General features: G+C 40.2%; 1 long non-coding RNA gene across 1 annotated transcript; it reads right to left on the reverse strand.

Annotated features, from left to right (window-relative positions):
- Positions 1 to 763: 763 nt before the first annotated feature.
- On the reverse strand, positions 764 to 3647 carry LOC148183670 (uncharacterized). Its single transcript, XR_015773391.1, has 3 exons — positions 3545 to 3647; positions 2040 to 2115; positions 764 to 1366 (listed from the first exon to the last, which is right to left on the reverse strand). It is a non-coding gene; the product is annotated as an uncharacterized LOC148183670 (long non-coding RNA).
- Positions 3648 to 6523: the final 2876 nt, after the last annotated feature.

Genomic DNA, 6523 nt, shown 5'->3' on the forward strand with positions numbered 1-6523 from the left:
GCAGTGAACATGTTTGAGACCTCAACTGAGATAAAGCATCAGGTTAGAAACAGGAAGATGAACTGTCTGGTTTGTACTCAAGGAGGAGGAGATGGAGAAATTTAAGTAGTTTCCATATATTGATGTTATTTTTAAGGGCCATCTAAAACCCTGAACTGTCTCATACATTCTTCCAGGCATTAATCATCCTAAGAGCACCTAAAAATTCAACTTTGGCATTAAATTTCTTCAAGTAGCTTTTATTTGTGACCTGAATTAACATCTAACATTTGTTTCATTATAGAGTTTGCCATATATCAAGGCTTCTCTACAGATTGTTAAAAGTTCAGCCTGGCATCTGCTTTACCTGGCATTCCACTGATTTACATTGGAAGTTTTTCAATAACAAGTATTTCTCAGACAAGAAGCTGGTATTAAGTCTAGGAAGCCCTAGAAACTTTGTTTTGCTAAAAACATTAACAATAGATGTTGCCACATTCTATATTTAACTCTTAGTAGTTGATTTGGAAAAATTACATGAGTAAGAGTGTTTTGAAAGTAATTTTGAAACCATAAAATTAATGAAAAGTATAACTCAGAACAAACAGCTGACATTTTACTACAGTTTTACGTGTTCTCTGAGTGAGCATAGACACCTCTCTTTTTTTTGAGCAAACTTCTCCAAATTTCCAGTGGGTTTGGAGCTGGACAGGGAAACATCCTGGTTTCCTTTTAGGTTGTCTGATCAAGTAAATATGCTTTTAGGAAATTCATTTGTGTGTGTTCTTCCTTAAAATCTATAAATAACATTTATACTGTGGATATTAATTAAAGGAAGTAATAGAAGTGTCAGGGCAGGTCCAGAGGAGCTCCACACAGAGGTCAGAGGACAAGAACACCTTTTTAATTTTTAGGAAGTCTGAAGGAATTGAGGTTCCATAGCTTAGAGAACAAAAGGCTCCAGTGGGATTCATTTGCAGCCTTTCCATGTGCAAAAGGGCTTTAAGAAATATGGTGAAAGACTTTTTACCAGAGTCTGGGGTGCCAGGACAAGGGACAATGGTTTTAAACCAAAAGACAAGGGATAGATTTGCACTGGATTCAAGACAGAAGATTTTTGTGATGAGGACACAAATGTAGAGGTTTCCCAGAGAAGCTGTGGCTGTGGCACTTCCCTGGGAGTGACCAAGGCCAGGTTGGACAGTGCTTGAAGCAGCCTGGGTGAGTGGAAGGTGTCCCTGCCATGGTAGGAGGGGATGATTAGATGATCTTTAAAGTCCTTTCCAACCCAAGCCATCCTGTGAATTCAGTTTTCCATGGTAACATCAACTGATTCTGCCTTGGACTGTGATCGTCACAGTAAAGGGTGTCCAAAGTTGCTTACAGCCTAGTCAAAAATGAAAATAAATAATACTAAAAGGGAAGGTTTCTACTTTTATATTTTACAGATAAGACAACCAGGAATCTTCCAAGAATCCCTCCTCTCTTGAGGTCTGACTTTGAATTCCCATGGAGCAGAATATTGCTGGTTACAATTCCAGTGCACAAAGTCCCTGAACTCCGTTTCTCTTATATAATTCAGGCAGTAAATGTGTCATTTGAGTATTGCTGTCTATGAATTACACCTGTGTCATTCACAGACTTAAATGGTCATAGTCAATAGAGGTGGATTAGTAACTAATATGCAGTAACAGCAACCCAGGCTACAGAAGTTAATATCTGGAGAAATACACTTCAAATAATGTAGCATGAATCAGTAGGTAATGTCATGTCTTATTTTTCCTGTTGTGCATGTTTTGCTAAAATAAAAATTAAAAAAATTACACTCCTCTCTGTACTCTTTAGAGATCTTGCAATATTTTTTCAATATAAATATGGCTTTGAAGTCTAAGTATCTGCTAATCTGTAATTGGAAAGCTCCAAGTTGTGACCAGAGACACGTTAATTGTTAGTTATCCTACTCTTGGTATAACAAGAATCACTAAGAAATGTGGGGGAGGGAGATGATTAAGGTTATTTCCCCATTTTTCACCCAAATAAGCACATCAAGACTAACTCACATATTGCCTTGATTTTCTGGGTATATCATCATCTTTCAGTTTCTCTAGCATTCTGGATGCTGAAGAAGTGCAAGGCCTAAACACAAAAAAATGCAACTACATGTTTTCCTCATAGCTTCTACCTAAGTTGTATTACCTCCTATGAATAGCACAGTGCCTTATAGAGGAATTAAATGTTATCCCAGTTTACCAGGCAATGGAAAGCAAGACAAAGAAAGCAAGTATTCCACATTTTGTAAGCCACTAAAAGAGACAGAAATGAAGATTTTAGACTTCTGCTCCTTTTCCTGTTGTACCTGACGGGTATCTCCTTCTCAGTAAGGATAAAATATGTACAATTTACATATGATTTGTGTATAAACATGTAAATGTAAACATTAATCTTTATACAATTAAATCAGCATAATATATTTATATATTAAAATGACTGAAAAATAATTAATCAAAGTGCAAATTTTACAGTATCACTGAATGGATTGGGTTGGAAGGCTCCTTAAAGCCCATCCAGTGCCACCCCCTGCCATGGGCAGGGACACCTTTAGGTTGCTCCAAGCCCCATCCAGCCTGGCCTTGGACACTTCCAGGGATCCAGGGGCAGCCACAGCTTCTCTGGGCACCCTGTGCCAGGGCCTCCCCACCCTCACAGGGAACAATTCCTTCCCAATAGCCCATCTGACCGTGCCCCCTGGCAGTGGGAAGACATTCCCTGTGTCCTGTCCCTCCATCCCTTGTCCCAAGTCCCTCTCCAGGTCTCCTGGAGCTCCTTTAGGAACTGCAAGGGGCTCTGACCTCTCCCTGGAGCCTTCACTTCTCCGGGTGAACACCCCCAGCTCTCCCAGCCTGGCTCCAGAGCAGAGGGGCTCCAGCCCTGGGAGCAGCTCTGGAGCCACCTCTGGACTCTCTCCAGCGGCTCCATGTTCTTCCTGTGCTTCTGCCCCCAGGGCTGGGGCAGCTGTGCAGGTGGGGTCTCACCTGAACAAGGCAGAGGGGAAGAATCCCCCCTTCCTGCTGCCCAAGCTGGGGGCTCAGCCCAGGGTACGAGATGTTCTGGGATGGGGCAGGTCCAGCTCTCATCCACCAGCACCCTCAAGTCCTTCACCCAGGACTGCTCCTAATCCATTCTCTATCCAGCCTGGATTTGTGCCTGGGATTGCCCCACCCAGGTGTAGCATCAGCACTTGCCCTTGCTGAGTTTCATTTGACCACTCAAAAGCAAAGTAAGAAAATATGAACAGGCTTAGGCTGTTAACACCTGCCTACAATGAAAAGGAAGGTGAACAACTGGAGAAAGACTTTGTAAACTCCCTTTACGTATCTTTCCTCACTGGTGTTGAAAAGAAACATTCTTAGACTGAGATCTATATACAGAGAGATTTATGTCTGGATTTTCAAGGATTTTTAAGAAATCTTTGTTTGGAGTTTTGCTTCTTAAGTAGCTATGGAAAGGCCAGCTAGAGCAGTGTGGTTTTGATGATGAGCAGCTCCTCCACTCCTCTAATCCCTACCTGGAAATGCCAGAGCACATAGCAAGTCCCGGGAAAACTTCTGTGCTGGATGTTTCTGAGCAGGAGAGATGGAACTGTCTGAGCAGGGCCCTTACAATGCAACACCTCAGAGCACTGAGCAAACAGGAGGTGAGTACAAGCAGCTCTTGTCACTGATTCCCTTAATCAGAGCAGATGGCCATTGCCATTACCTCATTACTGCTAATTAAGGGATGGAGGAGAGCTTGTCTTGCCACAAATTGAAAGTAATGAGCATGAGTAAGATGGTGGATATTTATCATGTAATGATTCATATAGTGATATTGAATGCAGTCAAAATATATGGAATATATTAAAGAAACCCTGAAGCTTTTTAATTTAAGAATTTTGTTTTCTTATGCAAGCTGGGGGAAAAAAGAAGGGTTAGCCAAATTGTGTTAGAGTTCCTTTATTTGTTTTCAGAGCTAAGGGACCTAACCCAGAACTCTCATGCCTTTGGGTTCTATATACCCTCTTCCTTGTGTATAAAAAAAAAAATTGCCTGTGCTTTGCTTCCCTGTTCTTATTGATGTTTAATGATAATGTAGTACATCATTGAGCTTTCCTAATGTTTTTTTCTATACATTCTACTTGTTCAGCCAATTGATTCTTTAGCAGCTTTTATCTTCTCAATCCCAAATGCTAGCTGATCTATAAAAGCCAAGAATTGGAAAGTGGTTGGGTTTTCATGACTGCAATAAATTAGCTGTGAGCAACTAATTTAGTTCAGAAAATGTAAATGCATCAGCAACACTCTGAGCTGCTGAAGCGTTGTCCACTGAAACCAGGGGAAAGTTGATTATTGACTGGGACAGGCTTTGGAGCAGACCTTTAGCAGAGAAAAAAAAAGGGCAGGACTGAACTAGAGAAGAAAAAGTAACCAGCTAACAGATTTACTTATAATTCCCTTTCTCTGCTAGCCTAAGCAGAGTTCAACCCCTCTAGTTCTGTTCATATTTTTAGGTTATGTGATAATTCCTACAAAAGGCCCAAGGAGGACTGTGTGTATCTGAATCTTAGAAGATGACTGAAAAATGTATTGCAGACACTACAAAAAACATTCAAAAGTACTATAGCTTTAAAAAAAAAAAAAACCAAACTAACCACCCTTCTCAGCTGTACTTGATAGTTGCTGCAAACTGATATTTGAAATCTTTGTCAGAGAAAATTTAATTTGCCAATGGATTTTTTTTTCTCCTAAAAAGTGTAGCTGTGCAGCTCAGCTCCAGGCATTTCTCAATAAATACACAGGAAAAAAGCTCAGATGATTATTTGACTGAGAAACATTTTCAAACTATCTGAAGATTTTCAGTGTAGGGAAGAAAGAGTAAAAATCCTGAGGAAAAAAAATCAGTTTGGTTTTCTGGTTAAAATGTTTTCTGAGTAGACAGCTCAAAAGGAGACAAGAGGAAAAATAGTTGTTTTACTGATAAACATATTCTAGCACTGTAGATTTCTCTTCCAGTCTATATTTTTATTGTTTGTCTAAGGGATAATGTGTTTTTCTCTTTCTTTGTATTTATCAACAATTAAATTTAATCATAAAAGCCAGTTTTATGCTTACTGACTACCAAAGCTAACTTTTGTTTTTAAAAACTGTCCTCGTCAAGAGTGACAAAAGGTGAATTTATTTTTGAAAGTACATGCCACATATGCATGAGAAGTTAACTGTCAAAACCTTCCTAGGGATTCTTTCAAATTATCCATTTTATGCTAAAAAGTTCAAAGAGGCTTTACAGAAGGAATCTCGAGGGATGGGATTTTAGAACCCTTGGGTAAAAACATTAATGAAGTACCAGAGGTTTCATACCCAAAACCATTTGAGAAGATAGCTTGTTGTTATTCTCTCATTGCAGCTCAAAGCCTATGTTTTGTAAGACCAGGATCTGAGGGTTTAACAGAACAGGTGGAAAATATATCTGATTTTTAAATTGCACTGAACTGCCATATTTAGGGATTGATGCAGAGAAACCACCAAAAAGCCTCACTAGAACCCAACCAAACAATTCTAATAAATTGTTGATCTTTTTGTATCATGATTTTGCCAGGTTTTCTTCCTTGGTAAATCCAGCCTACAAAGTATGTCCTTGTCCAACAAAATCATGGTACTGGGAACTGGGTGGAGGCATGCTTCGTCTTGAAGAAAGCACATTTTTTAACTTTATCCACTGCCTAAGAAATAATGCAATTAGTGAAACAGTTCTAATCTTTTCAGGAGGGAATCATGGCACTAGATAAGATTATTTTCACATCTCTTAACTAAAAATTCTTTACTCATCCAGGCTGGCATTAACCATTTTACAAAAGACATTTTAACCTTATTTTTGTCCAAGTTTAAAGCTGTGTGTTTCTAAACACTGACAGCACATAAATATTCACCTTTGTAAAATTTCAATCTCTTTTACAACAAGCATTCTATGTCACTTTGCCTGGCAAACTTTGACTTTCTGTCCAAATGATCACATTAATCACTTAATAGTCTTGTGATTACCATTGTAAAAGGATCTGAGAGTCATTTCAAAGACTCCCTTCATAAAACTGAGTGAGTGCAGTGGAAGTTGTAAACTGGCCTGGCACATATGCCTGATTACTTTTGTAGTGTTCAGCTCTTCCATGGCAGGGCAGGACATCCAGCAGGACTGCTGTTGCAGTCCACAAACTTAGGATCTCGTCCAGGGAAGCAGCAGGATTCTGGGGACCAGCATCAAACACCAACCGAGACGGGCTCCCGTTCATGAAACCATTTATTCAGCATGGGAACAAAGTCAGGTCCAGAACAGAGAGCCCTGAACAGAGGCACAGCAGGGGTTTTTGAGGGACAGAACTCTCAAGGGTCCCCACCTTTGAGGGTGGAGTTCAGGGTCAGGGACCAGTAGAAGCACCCCAAGGGAGAACCCCCAAGGGACTCAAACCCAACCAGAACACCTGGGCCACCCTTCACAAGGGGTTTGGGGTGGGACA

Source organism: Pseudopodoces humilis, chromosome 10 (assembly GCF_049639895.1).
Source record: "Pseudopodoces humilis isolate 2021_Gansu_Grassland_sample_001 chromosome 10, ASM4963989v1, whole genome shotgun sequence".
In the NCBI taxonomy this organism is placed as follows: Eukaryota; Metazoa; Chordata; class Aves; order Passeriformes; family Paridae; genus Pseudopodoces; species Pseudopodoces humilis.